Source organism: Eubalaena glacialis, chromosome 9, assembly GCF_028564815.1.
Source record: "Eubalaena glacialis isolate mEubGla1 chromosome 9, mEubGla1.1.hap2.+ XY, whole genome shotgun sequence".
Classification (NCBI taxonomy): Eukaryota; Metazoa; Chordata; class Mammalia; order Artiodactyla; family Balaenidae; genus Eubalaena; species Eubalaena glacialis.
The window spans coordinates 65074489-65100348 of record NC_083724.1 but is presented as its reverse complement, the minus strand read 5'-3'; the positions used below and the strand labels follow the sequence as shown (position 1 = coordinate 65100348).

The 25860-nt window shown below is 38.0% G+C and overlaps 1 protein-coding gene and 1 non-coding gene across 6 annotated transcripts in view; both read left to right on the top strand.

Annotated features, from left to right (window-relative positions):
- The window catches only part of NFIB (nuclear factor I B), a 228968-nt gene that overhangs the window by 75910 nt on the left and 127198 nt on the right, over positions 1-25860 (top strand). The window lies entirely within an intron of this gene.
- Positions 1047-1156, top strand: LOC133098495 (U6 spliceosomal RNA). Its single transcript, XR_009702193.1, has one exon. It is a non-coding gene; the product is annotated as a U6 spliceosomal RNA (small nuclear RNA).

Here is a 25860-nt window from a genome sequence, read left to right as displayed (position 1 = left end):
AACAAAAGGTAGTCGGTTCTTTGAAGGTGATTTAGCACCTAATTGTTATTCAACATTACATTTTAAGTCATTCTAGCTACTGCAGTACAACAGCGCTTTTTTTTTTTTTTAATAAGAAATTAATTATCTGAACAAATTTACTTCTTGGATTTAGTTTGGTAAATGGCATATAACCAATTAATAGTTTTGAGTAAAACTGACATCACAGCACCTGAAAACCCAGAGGGGTCTTTTAGGATGAGATAGCATATGTCAAAGTCATTGACTGAAAGCTGTATAAATATTGGTTGTTGCCCTTGTTATCTAATCTAATCATTTACAGATAAGGAACCTGAGGCCTTTGGCACTAAAGGAATCACCTAGGCTAGCTAGGTAAGGAGCAGTCCAGAAGAACTGAGTTCCTAAGTACAGAACGCATTCTACTCTATCAGGCTGCCTCCCAAGTTTTAAATGGTATCCCATGAACACCAGATCTTTTTTTTTTTAACTTTTCCGAGCTTGAATTTAAAGGAATAAAATGTAGAGACTTAGTGATTATTTCCTAAAAAACTAGTGTCAACAGCTGCTTTCAACGTTCAACACATACCTTAGTATATATCAGTCAAGCTGTATAAGAAAGTTATTTGTTCTGTGTAACTTTTCATCTGACAATCATATATATTGATATGCACACAGATTTACATACCTATATACTTCCTGGTGTTAGAGAATGAATATATTGTACATGAGAACATTCTGTGTATCCTTTAAATTGAAGAAAAAAATGGAAAGATTTTAGAATAGTCATAGAGTTCATTCAGCCAGCCACTCAGTAGTAGTATGGATAGTGGAAATGCAAAGATGAAAAAGACTGACACAGTTCTTGGCTTTATGGAAATTAGTACCTCAAGTAACTGTAGGGTATGGATATAGGGAGACAGTCAATCAAGTTTGATGAAAGTATGGGGAAAGTTATGGTGTTGAAATATAGAATCTTATGGGGACAAAAAAGAGACAGACGCATATACCAGATCAGTGAAGGTGGCCAGAATAAAAGTTAACCAGGGGTGCTTGCTTCGGCAGCACATATACTAAAAAAATTGGAATGATACAGAGAGGATTAGCATGGCCCCTGCACAAGGATGACATGCAAATTCGTAAAGCATTCCACATTTTTATATGACCCAGCAATCCCACTACTGCGCATATACCCTGAGAAAACCATAATTCAAAAGAGTCATGTACCACAATGTTCATTGCAGCACTATTTACAATAGCCAGGGCATGGAAGCAACCTAAGTGTCCATCAACAGATGAATAGATAAAGAAGATGTGGCACATATATACAATGGAATATTACTCAGCCATAAAAAGAAACGAAATTGAGTTATTTGTGGTGAGGAGGATGGGCCTAGAGTCTGTCATACAGAGTGAAGTAAGTTAGAAAGAGAAAAACAAATACTGTATGCTAACACATATATATGGAATAAAAAAAAAATGGTTCTGAAGAACCTAGGGGCAGGACAGGAATAAAGACGCAGATGTAGAGAATGGACTTGAGGACACTGGGAGGGGGAAGGGTAAGCTGGGATGAAGTGAGAGAGTGGCATGGACATATATACACTACCAAATGTCAAATAGATAGCTAGTGGGAAGCAGCCGCATAGCACAGGGAGATCAGCTCAGTGCTTTGTGTCCACCTAGAGGGGTGGGATAGGGAGGCTGGGAGGGAGATGCAAGAGGCAGGAGATATGGGGATATATGTATATGTATAGCTGATTCATTCTGTTATAAAGCAGAAACTAACACACCATTGTAAAGCAATTATACTCCAATAAAGATGTTAAAAAAAGAAAAAAACCAAAAGTTAACCAGGGGAAGGGCAGTGGTATTCCAGGAAGAGGAAACAGCATGTATGAAGACTCAGAGAGAGCTCAGGATTGGAAAGAAGGTCAGTAAAGGTAAAGCTTCAATAGGCAAATCTGCAAAAACATTGTTTTAGGAATTCCTCAAAAGAATCAGTCTGCCAGTCTTCCTTATAAGTTTCCATTGGAGGCTCTTACACTATATGTGAAGTTGTTTTTTCTGACATAGGATTTGTTCTTTATATTGATTTTCAATCATCTAACACTCTCCATAATGTCCTATTTGAGTAAAATTATCATTATCATCAATAGACATATATTTATTAAGCTCCTACCAGTTGTGAAGGCCTGCATACTAAGACTGCCGCGTCTGAACCCCAATTATAGTAAAGGATTTAAAGCTGAAAATATTAGGTTGTTCTTGGTCTGTTCAAAGAGACCAAGTGTACATCCTTGAAGCTACTTTTTTCCCTACAATTCTTTGATCCATTGATTTCACCTCATTATTTCTATTCTAATTCCCTTGGTTCAGTTTCTTAAAAATGTATTTTGAAATATTTAAGACATACAAAAATATAAATGTTTCAACAAACTCATGCATGCCTCACCCAGTTTAAGAAATAAAATTTTGTTTAAATTTATTTGAATAAGATTTAAAATAATTAAATAAAAAATTTTAATGAATGTATGAATAAAGAAACAAAAATTTAAAAATAAATTAATAATATCCCTGCATGCCTCTTCTCCCCAGTCTCATTCCTTCTTATCCTGCTACATCAAGCGGTAGCTTCTCTCTTACATGTTGCAGTTAATAGGTTCTTGTTCCCAGTACTTTTATTACATGTACTTTTCTGGCACGTGCATTTTGTAATGTTTCTGATGCTGAGAACTCGAATCTCTCTGCCATCCAATCTAGAGAGTAATCCTCTGACATTTTACTGCAGGATAATTTCTCCTAGGTTTGACAGTGAGTCAAAAGACTCCAGGCTCCAACGCTGTGTTTCCAAGGGTTACAGAAGTTCTCTAAGCATCTTTCCTTGACATGTAACATAATAAAAAAGCATTGCCCTTGACTTTTGTTTTGGTAATTATAATCAATAGATGCTTTATATATGTAAGAAGATGTATACATTTCAGAACAATTTTCCTTTTGAGTATCGGAATGAGTGCTAATGATGACGAAAGTGTCCTCTGCTCATTATTTCGGATCAAAATTGATGGACTCTAATTAAACTGAAACATTTCAGCTCACAGTACTAGTTAATTCTGCCTTGTATATAGGCTCACTTTGCAATATATGCAGTTTGCAAACAGATATTAAAGAGTAACAGCAAAAGAGCTGAATGCTGAACCTCAAACTTTACCAAACCTCTTTATGGTAAATTGTTAAATGTTTTTCATGAAAATTTTGGGGATCAATTTCTGAGAAATTCTTCCACATCTAGAAATTTCAGTTTCCAGTTATCCATGAAGGAATAGAAATTATTTACTTATTATTTGCATTTGGAAAGAGTATTTTAAAGCTATATTTGTGTGGATATCACAATTTCAACATGATTTACTATCTTTAGGGTTAAACCACATGTGTATAAAGGATCTTTTGAAGAGCAGTAGTAATACAGTTAGTTTAGGAAATGCCACAACTTCAGCTTCCTGTTCTTTGCCTTGGCTTTCTTAAAAAGTGAAGACTTTCTGCTCTATCCTGTCAAGAGCAAATGCAGCATGTGTTAGCAGAAGGAAGGAACCAGAGGCAGGCCTGCCCTCTTGACCTGTTCTGCTGGGCGTGTCAGTTTGCTAGATGAGACCTGGCAGCCCTGGGCTCTGTGTCCCGGGACCCTGCAAGTAGGTGGGGGCATTCCTGACTTCTGTGATCATAGCCCCCTGTAGGTGCAGAAGACACCACAGCGGCCAATGAATCCATCTAAATATTTAAGTAAAGTAGGACGAATAGTTCAACTCATCTTAGGAACTTGTCAAAATTTAGGATTCTAGGAATCATTTACGAGACATAGAAGAGGAGTATAAGGATTCTGTTCCTTAAATTTCGAATTTGAAATTTTCTAAGGTGATGTCCATCTTAGAAAAGAATATAATACTAAGACTTGATCCCTAGCCCTGTAAGACATTAAGTGGACCTCCAGGCTTCCTTTCTTTTCACCTGCTAACCTTTGTCTTCCAGTCTTCCTTTTCTCAATCCCCATTATGTGGAGTAAATGTGGTGGCTTTTATTTCTTCCTTGCCTGTCCCTGAGCGGGTGAGTGGTGCCAACAGCTGAGTGTCTTCTTCAGACAGCATCTAGGACCACTGTGCATTTTGTGTGTTCAGTGGTGGGCAGGCCAGGCACGCACAGAGTTAAGCCCACGGCCGCTCTGTGTTAAGTGAGCATTTCTCGGTGTAGCCGGGTCGTAATCCCTAAGCAGATGCTTTAGGGGTCTTGTTATTGTCCAGAAGTGGCTCTTGTATGAGAAAAATGCAGCCATGCAGAAATGGCACACACACTGTTGACGCGCCCACCATGGCTTAAGGTTTTTCCTTTATAACATCCAGGAACCCGTTTCATCTCCACCTAGCCAGAGAGTGTTGGCGCCTTCCCTCTCTCTACACCTTTAACTCGTTAAAAATAAAAAACAACAACGACAATAAACTAGAATCACATCATAATGTTCCCTACTGATAAGAGGTTCTGGTTTTCCTTGCGTTCTTTTCAGTTTGTCGTTGTTGGCCCAGACCTTGCCCCTTTCTCAGGTCTTTCAGCCGCATCGTGGCCTTTCAAAACTTTTAAGTCCTGTAATACTATATTTTGTGAAGAAGGGAAAAAAATGAGATTTTTTTCCTCCTTGCTTTTGTTAACCCATTCTTGTTTTAGGCTCCAACAAAAAGGGTTTTTGTTAACTGGAGCTTAAAATCGGCCAGCTTGCAAAGTATTCTCCCTTTTTATGCAGGGAGGATTAGCTTGGCATGTTATGCAGTTCCCTTGTATGAGCCATTCACGTGTCCCGTCAGAAGGTGTATAATTACTCACTTTACCATCAGCAATCATTCTTAAGTTAAAACCTGTTTTAAACCTCTCATTAATATAAATCATACCGGGAAGGTAGAAAATACACCTTCAAAAAGAACGAAGTGTTAGGGAGCTAATCTCTTCTTTTCATAATAGACCCAGAGTAAATAATTTTTACTTAGCGCTTTTCTCTCTTTGCAATCAAAATAGTTTGTGATAAAAGATCGGGTACCAGGGATTGCATAAATGTGCAGTGTTTTATTCAGACAGGATTGGGCTTCCTGCTTGGTGCCAGCCTCGTTTTCTCTCTGTCACCCTTGAACAGTGAAGTGTGTAATCCTCCATTCTTTTAAAGTCAGCCCCCTGACAGAATTTCCTCTCTCTCCCTCTCTCTGTCTCTGTCTCTCTTTCTCTGCCCTTCTCTCTCTCTCTCCCCCCTCCCTCTGTCTCTCGCCCTCTCCCTCTCGCCTTCTCCCTCTCTCTCTCTCTCTCTCTCTCTCTCTCTCTCTCACACACACACACACACACACAGAGATTCAGGAGTAAAATGTTTTCATTTTTCAGGTTTTTCTTTCAATGAACTATCCCAGCATGCTTGGCTAGCTAGCAAGCAGTCTGAACTTAATAAACAATGCCTCAAAGTATGATTTTTCTTCATGGAAGAGCCTTAGGCAAAGGACTCAAATATCCATGGTCTATTTATTCATTAGCAACGTGTTCTAGTACGGGTATGGTAGCTCTAAAGGCATAGCTCGAGTTACTCATCTTCCTAACATTCAGAGGCTGCTTCTACTCTTCCTCCATGCCTCCCACACCAGAATCTCCCTGCCACTGCATCAGACCTGTTGTGGTTGTGGAACATTCAGTCCAAGTTGGGGCCTCAGGATGAGGGAGTTAGGCAGTCTCTGAAAAAATGTCTCAAATTCTTATACACCCTGAAAGGCCCAGCCAGATCTGGCCTTTGCCCACCTCTCCAAATTCATTTCTTACTTTTCCCCCTAGCGCTTCTGACTGATCATCTTGACAGTCTCCCTTTTCTTCTTTAAATTTGCCAAAGAGCCCTACTCTTTTCTACCTAAGGGACTTCACTTCTACTAATCCCATGTGTCCCAGCTAATTTTTACTCATTCGTCAGGTCTAAATTTAAGCCAATGTCCTTTCTTTTTTCCACATTTTTTCAATTCAGTGCTAACGATGTACCGGAAGTTATTCTAGGTCCTTGAGATTCAGGGTTGCTTTGAACGGATGACATCCCTGCTCTCATGGGGCTTATATCCTAGGAAAGGCCTTCAACACAGAAGTCTTCTTGGACATTCCAATCCATGTGGGCCCCCTTGAAGTTGTGTTTCCATAAAACTCTATGAGTCTTCATTGCATTTTCTTCACTCTGAAGGAATAAAGGAATGGCTGTCTCCCTGTCACCAGACATCTTCCAATTATACTCTTCCTGAATTCTTTTACATCACTCTTACACTGTCTGAAACATTACACTAATTAGAAATTCATTGGGATTGACAGACTTTTTCTTAAAAAATAAATGTCAATTACCAAAAGCAATTGTTTTAAATTCATATCATCTGCTTTTCTTTTAGCACCTGGTGGACATTAGTGGCTGCAGGAATGAGGACAAGGTTGGGTTGAGAGATGATGCTTTTAGGACCTGGAACAGTGGGAAGTCCAGGGTGGCTGGCATGGGGCACAGGACCTGGGAGGATGGGTGTCAGGGAGATGGGAGTGCCCACAGGGAGAGAAGAGGGTTTGGAAGTTAAGGTTGGCTTTCTTTAGGAATTTACATAGAGAAAGCTAAGGCCCCCTTTTCTTTTTTTGTCCCTTGGGAAAGAAGGAAAGGAACTAAAATTAGTTAATCTTTTACGTGCCAAGGACTTTACCTATCTTATTTCTTTTTTTTTAAATTTCTTTTAAGGCATTATTTTATCTCCAGTTAATATTTAAAGATCAGGTCTCTTTAATTCCAGAATTAGAACATGTAAAACTGACACTCTGTAGCCTCTGGGTACTCAATGTCTGTTGAATGAATGAATTCACTGTATAAAGACTTGTTCTCCACTTTGGCATGAGTCTTCAAGCCAGCTTCCCTAGACTCAGATTTCATGTTGGTACTATTGGTATCATAGCTGAAGTGCATTCAGGGTTGAATTGGGCTTTGTGGGCTGGTATGAAAACCTAGTCACCTTGTATGATATTGTTTTGATAGGAGATTTCAATGTGAGGTCCAGACCACTGACTCGCCTATGAGCTTTTGGAGCTCTGTTCCTTAGTAAGTTGGGGGTTACCCGTATGTGAATACAGAACTGATATGAAATTAAATCTTACGTATTCTGTTTTCTTGTGATACTTAGGACACTTCTAATTGAGTTTAAGTGGTTCTCTCTCTTTCTTTTTTTTTTTCATAAATCTCCCCAAAGCCTTTTTATAAGTAGGTGGTACACCTAATAATGATAGTAATAAAAGTTATTACCTAAAAAAATTTAAAAGAAGTCAAAGGAAAAAAATAATTTCTAAGATCCCCCAAATATAAGATCTTTTGACATGTCCCTCTTTCATACTGAGTCACCAGGAACATGACATTAAGCTGATTTTGATTTGGGTTCAAGTGAGAGAGAAACCACGTTAGTGATGAACTCTAATAAGGTTAAAACGCAGTCACAGAGAGAGACCCCAGATGGACTGAGAGAGGCAAACCGTGAGGTCCTTTCTTATGTAATGGTAAAGCCTGGCCAGAAAGGAAGCTTTTTCACTGGAATATTTGCAAAACTGCATACACCAATTTACAAGCAGTTTGAATTTATATGTAATTGCCATATTTCAAAAACATTAAATGTTGGGATTGACATATATACACTAGTATGTATAAAATAGATAACTGATAAGAACCTGCTGTATCAAAAAAATAAATCAAATAAAATTCGAAAAAAAAAAGACATTAAGTGAAGAGTGAAATGTTTGCTATTTTGACCACTAAATTTGAGTGAGTAGTGGGAGTAGGTAGGCTTTAGTGCATGGGCTCAAGTAGAAGATTATTTGGTTGAGATGTGGGAATCATTAGTAAGAAAAATAAGGTTCATATCGAGTCCAGTGCCTTTGATGTGTATGTTTCTATTCCTATATAATAACTTTTAAAGTCAGCTTCAACACAGTATATTTACAGTTACTTCTACTGTTCCTATAACAATTTTAAAAAGATACATAGAAATGCAAAGTTGGATGAGAAATCTGATTAAAGGAAGAGTAAATGAATGATTCAAAATGAGTTAAAAATGAAACTTTGTCTTTAAAAGGTATTATGTTAAAGTACACTTGGAAAGAGAAATTATGTAAAATTAAATTCATAGATATAGATTCTTCCAGAGTACCAAGAGACACGGTAGTTCAGTGGATGGAACACAGGCTCTGGAAACCTGGGAGGCTCTTCTCTGCATCTCACCAGCAGCATTAACTCTAGCAAATTACTTAACCTGTTGAGGCCTCTCTTGTTCCTCACCTGTGAGATAGGGCTGATAATAATAGTATCCACCTTGACAGTTTGTATTGAGAATTAAAGCCAACTTTTGTGAGGCTTCTTATCAAATGCCTATTTATCAATGACATCTCACACGGTGACTATTCTCATCAACAATTATATAGCAGTAGAGGAAATAGATATTTTTAAAAAATTATTACAAGTAAGTCACAACGTATTGTTATTATCTTCCTGTTTTCATGACAGGATTCCTATTACTTAGGTTTGGGAAAATATCCAATTCATGAAAATCCAAAGCAGCTCTGCTTTTGTTCTATAGTACCTGTTATAATACATTTCAAATTTAAAGAGGGACATTTTAGAACAATGTTCATTGATTTAAAAAATTCATCAATTTTTTGTTCATTCAATAAACAGTTTCTGAGTACCTAGTAATATTTTATGTCTTATATTAACTTCTAGGAATAAAAAGCAAAGGCTCTTTCCACAGTCATCCACAGGGACATCACAGTCTAAGAATTAAGTTTTTCCAAGGAACTGGTAATCCACTAGACAGTGGTAAGTGGCAGAAAGCTTTGAACTGATAAATAAGGTTTTAAAATTATAGTATTTTGGGGGCATCTTTAGGAAGGATTCTACACACACAGAGAGACACAAACACACCTTGAGTTTATAAGTTAGAAAGCCATTTGAAATGTGAACAAAAAAGTCATTTTAAATTTTTAGTCCATGGCAAAGACAGAATTATCTGAATAACTCTAATTGTTCATTTCTAAGGTGTCCTTGGCTGTATTAATCTAATGTTTATTTTTAAAATGTGATTAGCAATTATCTGGAATACTTTTAAAAATATATGCTTCAGTTAATAAAGGTCATGTTAAATTTTTTTTTGTTTTTTGTTGTTTTAAGACTCATAGTCATATATTCATTGCTTTTCTTGAGGGTGTTTTTACTGAATAGATTTTGACGAAAAATATTCTTTAATTATTGCTTATTGGCTTACTGGATGAGAGATGATTCATCTCTCAATGAATTAATATTTTCAGTTTCGTTACAAAGCCAAATTGTCATCATTAAATGATTTTAGAAAAAAATAACAGGTTCTTTAAAATGTAGAGTACATACCTTCTCAATTAATTATTTTGTCAATGTTTATTGAACAATGAGAGCCAATTTAAGATTACAATAATTGAATCTTCTGAACTAGTGTTAAAAAATTTACCTGATCAATGTTCTAAGTCGTATTTTAATCAATTTTGTTGAAATGAGATCCATTCAAAAGGAAGTAACACATATTTCACCACAATGGCCAAATATTATGTACAACCAATGTAAAAGAAAAATTCATTAGAAACAATTATATGGGCCTGGACCTTTAAATATTTTGTTCTGTGTTTCCGAATACTTTTTGGATCTTTTTGTAGAGAATGAAAGCAACTTTGGGAGTGAATCCTGAGAGTTTGGTAGAACTAGATCTGCTTCTAAGCTTAATGCCTGCTTATTAAGCTGGAAAACATTATTATTTTTTTTACATTCGACTTTAATATCATAAACAATGACGGCCTTTTCATGTTGTTTTCATAAAACAAAATTTGCTTATAAACCCAAAGCCATAAAACCACAAAAACCCCAGACACAATCCATCACTTTGTTCCATCCCGAGTTCAGTTTATTGCTTTCAAATACATCATATAAAGTGCCCTGTACTTGAGGAAGAATATAGTTTAAGGATGAATCCAGTACCAAATAATCACTGGCCTCTTAAGGACAACGTTTATATTTATTTATTTTCTCATAGCATTCCTTAGGATTTAAATCCTTGGATATCCAAATCAAATGCATTCAAGTAAACAAAGCTACAGTTCATATTTAAAAAATGCTTTCAAAGGAAAATTTATACAATTCAAAAACTACTTAATGTCCTTGCAGGGAAGAAACTATATACCTACATTAGTGGTAAAGAAAATATGAAACTGGAAAATACATAATTCTGGAAAAGAACAAGACAGGGCAGATGATTAAACTGAGATCATATAAAGCTTGATTTTTGTTCAGGACACTTTCAATTGCAATTATCCTCTTTGGTTCTTAGCTGTTTATTTTTAGTGGTGAGATCATAGTTTTCCATGATTAGGGAAATAGGGTCTCCATACGGAACTATGATGTGGAGTCCAGAAAATAACTGTGGTATCAGTGGAGCAGAGTTCTCAGCAAATGCTGGTGTAGTGTCGCCCCCAACCCCAGTATTGAGAAATAATTAACATACATCACTGTATAAGTTTAAGGTGTACAGCATGATGGTTTGATGTATATTGTGAAATGATTACCACAACAGCTTTAGCTAACATCTGTTTTCTCATATAAAGAAAAAAAGGGAAAAACATTTTTCCTTGTGTTAAGAACTCCTAGGATTTACTCTCAACGACTTCCCTATGTATCATACAGCTGTGTTAGCTATAGTTATCATGTTGTACATTACATCCCTAGTACTTATCTATCTTGTAACTGGAAGTCTGTACCTTTTGACCACCAGCCTCCAGTTCCCTCTCTGCCCACCTTCTGCCTCTGGTAATCACAAGTTTGATTTCTTTTTCTGTGAGTTTGTTTGTTTGTTTAGATCCTACATGTAAGTGAGATCATACAACATTTGTCCTTCTCTATCTGACATATTTCACTTAGCGTAATGCCTTCAAGGTCTATCCATGCTGTCACAAATGGTAGGATTTCTTCTTCTTTATGACTGAATTATAGATAGATAGATAGATAGATGGATCTCACAACTTTTTAATCCATTCATCTGTTGATGAACACTTAGATTGTTTCTGTGTCTTGGCTATTGTAATTAATGTTGCTATGAACGTGAGTGCAGATATCTTCAGAGTTAGTGTTTTTGTTATCTTTGGATATATTCCCTTTTCTCTACATCCATGCCAGCATTTGTTATCTCTTGTCTTTTTGATGATGGCCATTCTAACAGGCAGGAGGTGATATCTCATTGTGGTTTTAATTTGCATTTTCCTAATGACTAGTGATGTTGAGCATCTTTTTATGTACCTGTTGGCCTTTCATGCATCTTCTTTGAAGAAATGTCTATTCAGTTTCTTTGCCCATTTTTAATTATTATTTATTTTTTTTGCTACTGAATTGTATGAGTTCTTTATATGTTTTGGATATTAACCCCTTATCAAATATACAGTTTTCACTTTGTTGATGGTTTCTTTTGCTGTACAGCTTTTTAGTTTGATGTAGTCCCACTCATTTATTTTTGATTTTGTTGCTTGTGCTTTAGATGTCATATCCAAAAAATCATTATCAAGGCCCATATCAAGGAGCTTTGTTTCGATATTTTCTTCTAGGAGTTTCATGGTTTCAGGCCTTACATTTAAGTCTTTAATTCAATTTGAGTTAATTTTGGGGAGTAGTATAAAATATGGGACCAGTTTCATTTTTTTGCGTGTTAAGAGCTAATTATCTCAGTACTACTTATATTTTAAAAAATATTTTATTGATGTATAATTGATTTACAATGTTGTGTTAGTTTCTGCTGTACAGAGAAGTGATTCAGTTATACATATGTGTACATCCTTTTTTATATCCTTTTCCATTATAGTTTATCACAGGATATTGAATATATTGGGTTGACCAAAAAAATTTGTTTGGGTTTTACAAACTTTTTGGCCAACCCAATAGTTCCCTGTGCTATACAGTAAGACCTTGTTGTTTATTCATTCTATGTATAATCATTTGCCTCTGCTAATCCCAATCTCCCATTCAATCCCTCCCCCACCACCCCTCAGTACCATTTATTGAAGGGACTGTCTTTTTTCTATTGAGTATTCTTGGCTTTCTTGTCAAATATTAGTTAACCATATATGCTTGGGGTTATTTCTAGGTTCTCGATTCTGTTCCATTGGTCTAGTTGTCTCTTTTTACGCCGGTACCTTCCTGTTTTGATGACTACAGTTGTACAGTATAGCTTGAAATCAAGAAGTGTGATGCTTCCTGCTTTGTTCTTCTGTCTCAGGATTCTTTTGCTATTTAGGGTCTTTTGTGGTTCCTTATAAATTTTAGGAGTGTTTCTGCTACTTCTGTAAAAAGTGCATTTGGAAGCTTGATAGGGATTGCATTAATCCTCTAGATCAGCGATCCCCAACCTTTTTGGCATCAGGGACTGGTTTTGTGGAAGACAATTTTTCCACGGACGGGGTGGGGGGTATGGTTCAGGCAGTAATGCAAGCGATGGTTCAGGCGGTAATGCGAGCGATGGGGAGCGGCAGATGAAGCTTCGCTCACTCACCTGCCGCTCACCTCCTGCTGTGTGGCCTGGTTCCTAACAGGCCGCAGACTGGTACCGGTCCATGGTCCGGGGGTTGGGGACCCCGCTCTAGATGATTTTGGTAGTATTGACATTTTAACCATATTAGTTCTTCCTGTCCGTGAACACAAGACACCTTTCCATTTATTTGTATCTCCTTTGATTCCTTTCATCGATGTCTTATAGTTTTCAGAGTAGAGATCTTTCAACTCCTTAGTTAAATTTATTCCTAAGTATTTTATTGTTTTTGATGCCATTGTAAATGGGATTGATTTCTTTAGTTCTTTTTCAGAAAATTCATTATTAGTGTATAGAAATGCTACTGATTTTGCGTGTTGATTTTGTATCCTGCAACTTTACTGAATTCATTGGTTGGATCTAAGTTTTTTGTTGTTGTTGTTATTGTTGACTTTTTAGGGTTTTTTATATATAAAATCATGTCATCTGCAAATAGAGACAATTTTACCTCTTTCTTTCCAATTTTGATACCTTGTTTTTTCTTGCCTGATTACTCTAGCTAGGACTTCTAGTACTATGTTGAATAGGTGTGGTGAGAGTGGGCATCCTTGTCTTGTTCCAGATCTTGGAGGAAAAACTTTTAACCTTTCACCAATGAGTATGATATTAGCTGTGGGCTTGTCATATATGGCCTTTATTATGTTGAGATATGTTCCTGCTATGCCTAATTTGTTCAGAACTTTTATCATAAATGGATGTTGAATTTTGTCAGATACTTTTTCTGCATTTATTGAGATGAGCATATAATTCTTTCATTTTATTAATTTGATGTATCATATTGATTTATTTGCATATGTTGAACCATCTTTTCATCTCAAGGATAAATCTTACTTGAACATGGTGAATGATGCTTTTAATGTGCTGCTGAATTTGGTTTGCTAGTTTATTTAGAATTTTTGCATGTATATTCATCAGGGATATTGGCCTATAGTTTTGTTTCCTAGTAGCATCCTTTTCTTGTTGTAGTATTGGGATAATGCTGGCCTCATAAAAAGAGTTTGAGAGTGTTCCCTCCTCTTCAGTTTTTTGGAAGAGTTTGAGAAGGACTGTTGTTCATTCTTCTTTAAGTATTTGGTAAAAGTCACCAGTGAAGCCATCTGGTCCTGGACTTTTCTTCATTGGGAGATTTTTTGATTGCTGATTCAATCTCCTTGGACTATTCAGATTTTCTATTTTTTCCTTGCTTCAGTCATGGTAAGCTGTATGTTTCTAATAATTATTCATTTCTTCTAGGTTATCCAGTTTGTTGGCATATAGCTGTTCAATGTGGCATAGCTTTTGTAGCTTAGGACTTGTTTTCCACTTTATGCTTGTTGAATATGGCCTTCTGAGTAGGCCAGAAAGATCTTAAAAGTTGTTTATTGTTCAGGGAAATACAATAAGGGATGAGAATGGATTTAAGGAGGGACTCTTTTATTTTATTATGAGCTTATGTCTTTGAGTATTGTTTAGATTGTTTATGGGTTAGGTAGAAGCCTATTTGCTTGAAGGACAAAATCCCAGAAGATACACAGAATGCCCATCAGTGGCTTCTTGGCCAACTGGAGTGTAGTTGAGTTGCTGATAGGATACAGGGTGGCTGGGAAGGAAGCCATGGCCAGAGCCTGTGAGACCAGGTGGGTTCCTACTGCTTCACTTCTCTATCAATCACAGGCACTGCCATTTCCTTATCAGATGTAGGTGTGGAGGAATTGAGCTAGAACTAATAGGAAGGTTTTTCTGCTTTTGCGTTTCATTGAAATTAGATTGGCTCTAACCTGTTCCTTTAACACAGCTTCCTCCTTTTTTAACCATTGAGGTCAAACGTAATTTTTCAAAATTTTACTTCTTGATTTCTCTCTCCCGTGAAATTGCACAACAGGGAAAGAACTTGAAGTATAAAGGAAGCCAGTGTAATTATTAAATAATGAATGGTTACATTTTCATAGATACATGTCGTAAAATAAAAAATTCTGGAATGCTAATTTTTAACAATGTTCATATCTAAATGTGTTTCTTCTGGGAACTGTGGGTGGGAATTGTGTATGCTAAAATTGATGCAAATAGGTTGCAATTCAGAAAAACAATGCAACATAGAAGTTTGAACTGGAATCTAATGTAGTCACTTATCAGTAAGTGGAGGGCTTGGTTAAAGTCGATCAGCTCTGAGACCTGCTCTGCTGTTCACAGTATACAGAGTGCAGCCTGGCTTCTGTCAGGATAGACTAAGATTTTTGTCTTCAAGTCCCTGCTCTATGGCTCTATGATCTGGGCATAGTGCCTAACCTCTTTGAGCCCCTGGTTAGCTGTGTAACTCAGAAGACAGAGCTGCAGGTAACATTCCAAGGGAACAGCAGAAAGAAGGAATGGATTAATGCTGAGTCCAAAGACTAGGAGAAGTTCTAGGACAGAAATGGCATTTGATCTGGTCTGCATGGAATGCGGGTTCCTAAACGCAGTGGATAAAGAGAAGGACAGACTTGTCTAGGGGAGTAGCATGGGCAAAGGCACAGTGGTCCAGCTCCCTGGGGCTTGAAATGCATGACTTCCTGTCAGGGGAGCTGAACCTGGAGTTTAGGAAATGGCCTTTGAGGACCCCGAACGCCATGTGAAGTGACTTTATTCAGTAGGTGTCTATGTTTCTTGTGCTGTGTAACAGATTACCACCAATTTAAAGCAACACCCATTTATTAATATGCAGTTTTGTTGGTCAGAAGTCCAGAGCAGTGTGTACAGTCTCTGTGCTATTATAAGACTGAAATCAAGGAAGCTGCTGGGGTGAGTTCTCATCTGGAGGCTCCGGGGAAAAGTCTGTTTTCAGGCTCATTCTTGTTGGCAGAATTTAGCTTCTTGTGGATGGAGGATTGAGATCCGCATTTCTTTGCTGGCTCTCAGGCGGCTGTCCCCTATCCTTACCGTGTAGCTCTCTCAATTTTCAAGCCAGCAATGGCACATTAATTCCTTCTCCTTCTTTGAATCTCTCTGACTTACCTTCTGAGATGAGCCAGAGAAAATGCTCTGCTTTTAAAGAGCTCATGTGATTAGATCAGGTTCACCTGGATTACTTCCCTAATTTAAGGTCAACTGTGACACGTAACATAATCTAATCGTGCGATTAAAATCCATCATATTCACAGTCCCAGGGACTATGCAGAGCATGTAGACCAGGGGGCAGGAAATTTAAGGGACCATCTTAGAATTCTGCCTTCCACAGAATTGCAGGTATCTGAGCAAGAGAGTTATGTGTTCCAAGCAGTAGTCTAGAAAGTTAACAATAGTGGAATGTAGAGAGTGTTTTGGAAAAAATGAGAGACTGGAAGCAATTGACACAGGAGGAAGTCTTTGCAATATCAAAAGGGCTTTAGTACTGCTTATGTCCTGTTCAGTACTGATTCAGTACAGTTTAGTTCGAGAAGGGCTTCAGGGCATTGGAAATAGGGATCCAAGGATCAAAAGGACTTGACAACTTGCTACCTTCAGCTAGGAGCCAAGGTAGTATTCCTTTGTGTTTTTGGAGGGAAAGATAATGGGTGGTGCTAAGGAGATGGTCTCTCTATGCCTCCCCCTCTGAATCAGGCTAGCCTTGGTCTGTTTTATGTACTGGCACTTCACTTTTAAATTAAATTCATGATTTCCTCTTTATTGTTTAATCCAGAAGCCAGTTTGAGGACTGCTGGACCTTTCTAACACCTTCATTTTATAAATGAGAAAACAGTGGCTCAGAGAGGAGAAATAGCATCCCTGCTAGAGTTTCTTAGCTTTGCCAAGTAGGTAGTTTAGTTTGAGAAGAAACAACCCATTGGTAAAGAATGAGTAGAGGGGTAGAGGGCATAAGAAAGGGCAGCTCATGAGATTATCTCATGGAGTCAAGGGAGACTGTGATTAGCTTGGTTTGGGATTCATTAGGAAAACTTCAGTTGTGTAAACGGGTCTTAGCCTGGCTGTTGAAGGAACTAATGGAGAGAAAAATCAGAATTGCCTCCATAAAGGTCTGCAGACAAAACCAGCTCTGTGCAAAGTTGGGGGATAAAAGATGCTGCAGAGGCAGTGTGGTACAGTGGCATGAGCTTTGAGGTCTTAGGTATTTGAGCTGTGTGATGTTGTCTCCTTGAGTGTCAGTTTTTCCTACTGTAAAATGGGGCTAGTAATTTTGCACATATAAATACATAATAACAGTTCTGTGGGTCAAAACCAGTTGAATATCTGAAACCTTATATGTTTCAGCCTAATCTATTGATACCTGATAGGGTTGCCGTGAGGCCTGGCTGTGATAATGCATGTTTAGCACAGTACCCAGCATATAATCGGTACTGAATGTATAACACCTGTTTGTAATATTATTCAAGGAAAAGGAGACTTCAGACTTTGGAATTTAGGCAGAGAGGTTAACCTTTCAAGCCAAGAGGAGCCTCTCACTTTGAGATACAGGACAGTAGCCAGGTGGCGAGGGAGAGGATTCTGGATTTCAGGTGAAATGGGAGAATATCAACCAGAGGGTCAGGTCAGGAGGGCAGAAGTACTACTGATGTGTCAATATTTGGCTTGACCTGGGCATACAAAGTTTAGTAATTCACTGTGAATTGTAGTTCTAGAGAAGCTCATGGACTCGGGAGGAAGCTAGATGGGCTGTAGATAGGATAAAACCTAGTTCAGAGCAGAAAACCCTCCTTGGGAGGGGCAGAGAGGGCCAGGAAGGAAGACAGGGATGGGATGTGTGTTCGTGGGCCGGGGGGCGAGGGAGGAAGAGCAGGGCTAGATCTCATTGGATGAAGAACAGAAGCTCTGGGTGGTGGAAACTCATCTGGACAGGGCTGAGTTTTAGAGATGAGACGGGCCAGAAGTGAGGAATTTACACTTTGTTGAAGGAGGTTTTCTGGAAGGGAAATGAGGGTTCCTTAGGGAAGAGTAAAGAGCTGGGAGAGTGGCCAGAGAAAGGGGAGGAAGCGTGGGGAGGGGTGATATTTGTGAGTGCTAAGGACGTGGGGGTGATGGGTACGCAGAGATGTGAGAGCTGTCGGCTGCTATCCACTGGCCAGGACACTGGGTCCAGCATCCCGAGTGACAGCAGGAGGAAACCAGGGTTCCCAGGTAGGGCTCCTGATTTCTCCAGAACTCTAGGTCTGGTAGGAAGGAAGACCCCTTGTGCAGAATAATCCACCTCTTAACACCTCCCCCCGACCCTCTTACGATATTTGAGAATACTAAGTCTTTCCCCTACTCCAATTCGCAAAACAGAATCAAAGCATCTCTGAGCCTGTGAATCACAAGGGCTTTACGACAGCTTCAGAGAGGTGCCTTTACCTTGTTTATGATGCATTACTAATTAGAAAGGACTGTGTTCTTTTTGTGGCGTAAGACTTTGCAGTGGACCTACACGGTCATTATAAATGATAAAAATTTAGAACAGTTGTCTGATAATCCTTGGTGGAGAGGTTTCATGGGATCTTGTTCCCTGACTTTGCCTTCTCTCCACCTGGAAAGGAGGCTGATGAGCCCATCAGACCCCAGCCTGCTGGGAGGAGATTCCTTGGCTCACTGTGAAGAAGGCATGATATGCTGAGATTACTGTCTATCATGGACGAAGGGCTGCTTTGATGCTCTCCCAGGGCTGGAGATGGAGAAGTAGCTTATGTGCAGATTCATCCTCTCACAGGGAAGTTAGTCTAGTTCCCAGGCAGGGAACCTTGGCCTTCAGAGTCACAGGGCGGGTTCTGACGTAACGGGTCAAGATATTGGCTTCTTCTCTTCCAGGAGAATGTTTGATATACTGTTTTATTCACCGTAGCTTTAATTCCACTGTATAAACAAGAACATGCCATTTTCTTGTCATCTGTAGAACCCCGGATTTCTTAAATCTCATCAAATGTAGTGTTATTTATTCAAGCTTTCTTCCTGAATTCTGCCCTGGAGTGTTCGTAGGCAGTTTAACATTATTCACCATTTAGTAAAAGTAACAAAACAAAACAAACCCCAGCAAACATGCCTCCTCCATAAAACACACATAAAACAGGAATAACATGTGAACGAACAATATCCTAGCTTGAATTCGTTCTCTCGCGACAAATGTAGAGTTGTTTGTAATTTTGAGTAAATGAGTCTGCAAACCAAAATAGTTAGTAGGTTTAATTTTAGGTTTACAGTTTTGACATGGTAACCCTAAATTACATCTTATTTGGAAAAATCTTTTCAACTCAAACTTTTTTTTAGCCTAGTGCCACAAGATGACTCTATGTTAAAATTTCTCAGAAGACAATATAGCTCTATCTATTAACCTAAATTAACGTATAGATAATAAATAGTAATATTTATTATCAAGATAGTAAATAATACCATTATTCGCACCTTAGATTCACTATTCTTGTTGAAAATGTTGGTAGTCCTAAACATACCACATTTTAAAAAACAAAAAAGCCTTTAAACATGGCAGAGAGGAAATAGTCAGAGGATGTTCCAGATTGCATAGGATGCAACATCTTAGGGGAGAAAAAAGGCTAAAGCAATCAAAATTTCTACCAGGTTGGATTATCTGCATGAGTTTCATTAGCCACCCTTTACTGAAGAACTGGCACTTAAGAAATGTTTTTGTAGTTGGAGACTGAGGTGATAATTTAATGGTCTCCAGTCAGAGCTAGTAGGAGACTAAGAGAGGAAAGGTTTTAGGTTCCCTAGAGGATAGGAAGTGTTTCTTTCAAAATCACTCTCTGTGGTGTCTCCAAGGGCAACGTCAACAAACAGGTCCTTAATAAGTGTCTTTTATGATGGCAGTGGTTGGGTGGATGGTAGATCAAGAACTGAAAAGTGTCTGAACTTACAAGATTACAGGCTTAATAGAAATCTAGGCATCAGCTATGATCAAGACCAATGCATTTAAAATAAATACTTCTCCACTTTGAGCTCATGGGAAAAAAGGGACCGTGCATGTCAGATGCCAAACCCCTGACCAAATCTGGGCAGTAGTAATAACCTCTTTGGCCCTTGGTAAAATCTCCAGTAAACTAAATACCAAAATCAAATATAGAAATGAAGGGATCTCTGTAGACTAGCTGAGTGACATGGGTAGTTACTGGTCTCTCAGGTGGCCAGGAGTCCAACTCAGAGTTCTATAATACCTCACTCCTGCTTGCCCAGGACCTTCAAAGTCTTGGATTAATGTATGAAAAAATCTTTTTCAAGAGCCTTATTGAAGCTCTGTTGGCTTGGATAGAATGCCAGTGGGTAGAATCTGGGTTTTATCAGGTGCTACTTGAGGAAAAGCATTTATGGTAGTTCAAGAAAAACACTGAAAACAGAAACACGTTTTGGAGGTTGTTATTTGGAGTCAGACTCTTGAATGTATCATGGAAACAGAACAATTGTAAATATTTTTAAAAAATTATCATTTTATTTTATATCTGGCTTGAATATGGTGATCATGTTTGTCTATATTTCCTGGACAACTGGCCTGTTCCTTCAGTAGTTTTCCTTTGGGAAAATGTAACCCTTCCAAATGCTGCCTTGTCGCTCACACCTCATTATTCTTATTCCCTTGTTAGGCTCAGCAATCCTTGCCTTCTTCTTAAAAATGCCGTTAGTTCCACAGTGTAATAGAGGGATTCTCAGCAATCACAGAAGAAGCTGAGTCTGTTTCAGAAAGTACAGTTTACTGGCAAAGTAGCAGGACCTAAAGGCTTACATTTTTGTGCCCCTCACTGCCATAGATATTTTATTTTCTTTTTTTTTAATATAAATTTATTTATTTATTTATTTATTTATTTATTTATTTATTTTTGGCTGTGTTGGGTCTTCGTTGCTGTGCACAAGCTTTCTTTAGTTGTGGTGAGTGGAGGCTACTCTTCGTTGCGGTGCGCGGGCTTCTCATTGTCGTGGCTTCTAGTTGTGGAGCACAGGCTCTAGGCACGCAGGCTTCAGTAGTTGTGGCACGTGGGCTCAGTAGTTGTGGCTTGCGGGCTCTAGAGCTCAGGCTCAGTAGTTGTAGCGCACGGGCTTAGTTGCTCCGCGGCATGTGGGATCTTCCCAGGCCAGGGCTCGAACCCATGTCCCTTGCATTAGCAGGCAGATTCTTAACCACTGCACCACCAGGGAAGCCCAATATTTTATTTTCTTACCCTAATTTTCCCTTCACTCAGAATGACTGTCCTGTTTGTTTGATCTCAGTGGTATGCGTTTTTTGGTAAGTGTTCTAAAAATCTTTGGGGGGAGTGAAGTGGAGTATAAACAAGTAGATAAATAAATAGGACAGTGAAGTTCTATCTTAAATGAAATAATTAATAATATGGCCAGTCAGAGCAGGATTTATGAGTCTTCCAAAATAATGTAAATTTAGTTTGCTTAGTTTGTATCTTTTTTTCTATCTCCCAGCATTATTAAATAATTAGATAATTGATATCTTATCTTTTGGTTGCTCATGCGCACTCCAGAAATAATTTGTAAGACAATCTAATTTAGATTCTCTCTGCTTTAAATAGGAATTAGTGTGGGTTGCGTGTAATATATGTAAAAGATGTAACCTGGGAAAAGTTGTTGCCCAGAAGGTTTGGAAATTACTACTATTTTTTCTTTAGGCATCATAAGGCAATTGATCAAAGTGGTCAACTCAATACGAAGAATATGACTTTGGGGCATAGCGTGCTTATGAATTCAAATATTAAATCATTTCACATATATTCCACTTAATTTTATTAAGTTCTGCCCAACAGCACTTTCCAAAAATTCCTCATAACTTATGTATGCTACTATGGCAATATTTTAGAAGACGGATGGGGATAGCTGTTGTAGTGTCCAGTGTAAAGCACCATGTCCTGTACATAGGCTAGAGTAGTCCTTGTGAAATAAATGACTGTTAGTTATGGGGTTGTCTGATACAGATTTGTACTGGAAAATTATACTTATTTTCCCTTCTTTAGCAAGACTCTAAAAGCAATTTTGGCAAATACAGCATAGTCCTTAGTGTCACATGAGTATGATGGAATTGAAGTGACTGTTATATGGCCCTGACCTTGGTGTCGTGATCCGGGTGATGTGAACCCTTTGGAGGATACAGTATCTCTCTTCTGGGGTTCACTCATTTTTGTGGAAGCTTACCTCCTCTGCAACTTTGTACACACAAACAAACTTCATTGTTACCAGTGGATACAGATGAACCTTGGCGGGACCCATCTGGATCCTGCTTCGGGCCTTTCTCATACCAGAACTTCTTTAGTTTATGCCCCGTCTTCACAGGGACTTTTTGGGGTCAGCAAGTGACTGGATAAACTAATATATGTCTCCATGTTAGTGCAGACCTTCCCTGTGGCATAAGCCCAGCTTGCTTGTCAATTTATATTTTTTTGCAAATGATTATTAATTTTAAAGATTTAGGTATTTTATTTTTTATTTAAATTTATTTTAGAAAAATGCAAAAACAAAAATTCTTGACCAGCAGCAATTAGCTTTTCAGGTAACTTCTGCCAGCCTATCTTTTCTACACAAGACAAATCTGTGTTATTTCTTCATATTGACCATTATATCTGACTAAATTTGAATTCTACCAGCTTCATCTTCATTCCTAAGAGTGATGATAATACCTATTTTTTATTGCATACTCACCGTGAACAAGGCACTGCGCTGGGAATTTACATGAAGTGTCTCAATTCTCACGACAGTCCCGCTTGGAAGAGATTACTATTTGCCTTTTACAAGATGATTAAAGGACATTTATCCAAGTTACAAAGCAAACAAGTGGACCAGAAGGTTGAGAATTCTTTATTAAATTTTGCTTTGATAACAAGAGTAACAGTTGCTTTTGTAGTAATATTGCAGTATTGTAGAAGTGCATGACATAGGAAGTTAGACTCCATCTCAGTACATCATTCAGAGAAAACCACTGTTAACAAATGGTGCATCTTTATCTGACTCTTGAGAATAACCCGTGGAGTTTATCTGATAATTTTTAATGTAACAGTTTCTAATTCTTTGTCTTATGCCTTTTTGATGATGTACTTTTTACTTTCTTTACAATTGAATCAGGATGCATTTTAAATTTAGAATAAGCAAAAATTCTCAGGTCAATATAACTTTTTACACATTTGCTTTCTCTCATTTTTTTTACCCCCAAATACCCAAATCCTTCCTTATTTATTAGTTAACTTTTAACATTTATTCATAAAATAGCCTTCAGCTAGTATGTGCAGGTGTTCAGTGCTGTCACCTCTGTTTTTCATTGGACACCATGAAATGTACACCAGAGACTGAATTTTTCAAGCTCCTTGTTTTAAGTATTTTTGTGTTCTTTTTTTGGTTACAAATACGCTAGAAAATCTATAGAAACCTATGTGAAAGTTGGTATCTTTGGAGATTAAATAAAGACTGCTTTAGCCATTACTCTTCTATTTCTTGCCTTACTAAGCACCCCATTCATGAGCTTGACATGTTATTTTTTACCCAGCTATTTACTTAAAAAATTAAAATTAATACATTTACAGAAAAATCATTAAATACTGCATATGGGTAAAAATGAAAAGCAAATGTCCTTCCTCCTCTTGTTTCTCTCTCAGCCTTACACCCATTCCTAAATTTCTTCTGTTTCCAGATTTTCTTAATGGACATATAAGCATATTTTAAGTAGTAGCATCTTTTTAAGTTTAAATTATCCAGGATGACCACCTTCACAGTGCATGCCTCCCTCACATGTTCACTGCACTGCTGAATAAGCGGGTCTCAGCAAGACTTTCATATTCAGTAAAATAAGAATACATTTCAAATGGGAAAGACAACCAGGACCAAGGAAATAGAAATGGAAAATCAAAATATGGAAAAGAGTACAAATTTGTAGTCTATAAAGTTCAATAATGTTGCCTGCTAGATTAACAAGTATCAAATGAGCACAAGTGTTCTGTTAGTCAGTATAAAAGGGAGGGATATAATCGATAATACTTTTTTTTTTTTTTTTTAATCTGAAAGACTTAAATGTGACCAGTTCTTAGAGGGAAAGTTTGGGCCTAGATTTCTCAAGTTTCCATGGAGGATTTTTCTGTTAGGTTGCTTGTTGGAGTAGCACAGGTCAAAATGGTAGGTGGCGATGTGAGATGTATCCAGCTCCATACTTAACGTGGGGGCCTCCTGTTCAAAAATGAAGAATTTCAGGACAGTGATAGCAGGCATCCAATCAAGTGGCTTTGCAGGTCTGGGACATGAAGCCAGCCCAGTGTACCTGGAGGTCCTTGACCATGTGGAGGCCTCTGAGGAGTGGAACAGGCTGGTGGAGGAGGGGGGAGGTGGTGCCGTATGCAGGGATGTGTTCCACTGAGTGTCCTCTTTGGGGTTTCCTGATCTTTGCCACATCTTAAGGAAGGGGCATTGATGGTGGGCTAGGATGTGGTGACTTGGGGGAGGGGGAGGGGGGAGTAATGTGGGGAAGTGTAGAGGAGGCTCTGCTAGAAACAATAGAAATATTTGATAGCTGACGTATAGACTGAAGGTAGCATTGGAATATTAAATATTAAAGGGTGTGACCTGAGGGGGGCACTGTCCCTTAAATGTTGTGGGATGAGAGTGGGGGGGATATTTACACACCAACACCAGTGCATGGAAAACAGAGATAAGTAAGTTCATGGTTCCCGTTATGTACGCGTAAGAGGAGAGAGGGAACCACGCTTCCTCACCAGACACAGCAGAGGGGCGTGAAACTGGGATGTCGGGAAAGGCTTCCTGGATGAGGTGGCCCTGAGAGGGATCCTGAGGGACCAGCCTGGGTGGGGACCAGGATGCCCAGGTCCTGTTATCCAGGAAGCACTTCAGACTTTATGTTCAGGCTTTGGGGAACCACTGAAGGCTTCAGAAGGGTACCATGGTCAGATTTACATTTTCTGAAGTGCTTTTTGTGTTAGCGTGAAGCGGTGGTTCTCAAAGTGTGGTTCCCAAACCAGAAGCATCGGATCACTCATGAACTTCTTAGCAGGGCAGAGTCCTAGGGCCCCATTCTGACCTATGAAATCAGATCTCTGAGGATGAACCCCAAACTGGGTTAGAACAAGCTCTCTAGGTGATTCTTAGGCACATTAAAGCTTGAGAACCACTGCTGTGGAGAATAGATGACAGAAGGAACTTAGTGTTTATCATAAATCACTTATTTGATTAATGATGAACCTGCGAGCCAGGGTGAATAAGTAACTTATCAAAGATGAACTTAGTGGTGGGCAATAATTAAGACACGAGTCTCCTGACTGCTCTTTCTCTCTGCTCTCTCAAACTTCCTAGGCAGTGAGAGGATTATCAGAGCATTTTTTAAAGGAAGATGTAATTATATGTTATATTACCTTTCCAAAACAGTGCCTACAAAAATACAAATGAAAATAGGCAAATAATGTAAGTATGCAATGATTGATATATAACATTTGCTTGTATATTTCACATGTGATGCATGTTATGTTTGTGTGTCTCTGAGACTGGCATGGGGAAGAAGGAAGTGACTTCTCTAAACTTTAATTACTCTCTAAGCAGTGACTTTACTAGCTCTATGACCTTGGGTAAAACATTCAGTCTCTTTGAGCCTTAATTTCCTTATCTATGAAGTGGGATTAATAATACCTACCTAACACCGTTGTTAGGATAAGGTAGCTTATGTGAAAATGATTTGTAGGCTGTAAAGCATTATAAATGTGAGTGATATTATTTTTATCACCTAGTTTAAATATAAATCCATTTATCTAGCAAACATTTATTAAACATATATGATGGGCAATATCATAAGAGTAGACATTTTAGAAATGTGTTTTTGTTTGGAAGAATTATAAAACTTTTCAGGTGATTTCCTAAATTATTCACATAATTACTAAGTAGGAAACCCACTAAGACTTAATAAGGAAATTTTTGATTTGAAATTTACAATCCTGTATTTTGTATTGAATCTTACCTTAGGTTGTTAGTTCCCTTCTAACTTTTTATTCATTCTTATTTTCATAGAGATACTTAACCAACGCATTCTACTTTAATATTTTTAATTTTGTCCTTTAAGAAATGATTGAGTTTAAAAATTAAATGAGTGTATCATTATTTACATAACCTTCCAGAACAGCAACAAAAGTGTATGAGTAATTTCTAAGTAAAATTAAGTCAATGAGTGGTTTATGTGACTCATCATACCTTAAAATGAATTGGAGTAGTTTTGCTTTCATCGATTAAATATAAGTATGCTGGTGATTAATATGAGTCTTTTGATATGCTCATTTAAGCAGGTCATAGAAGT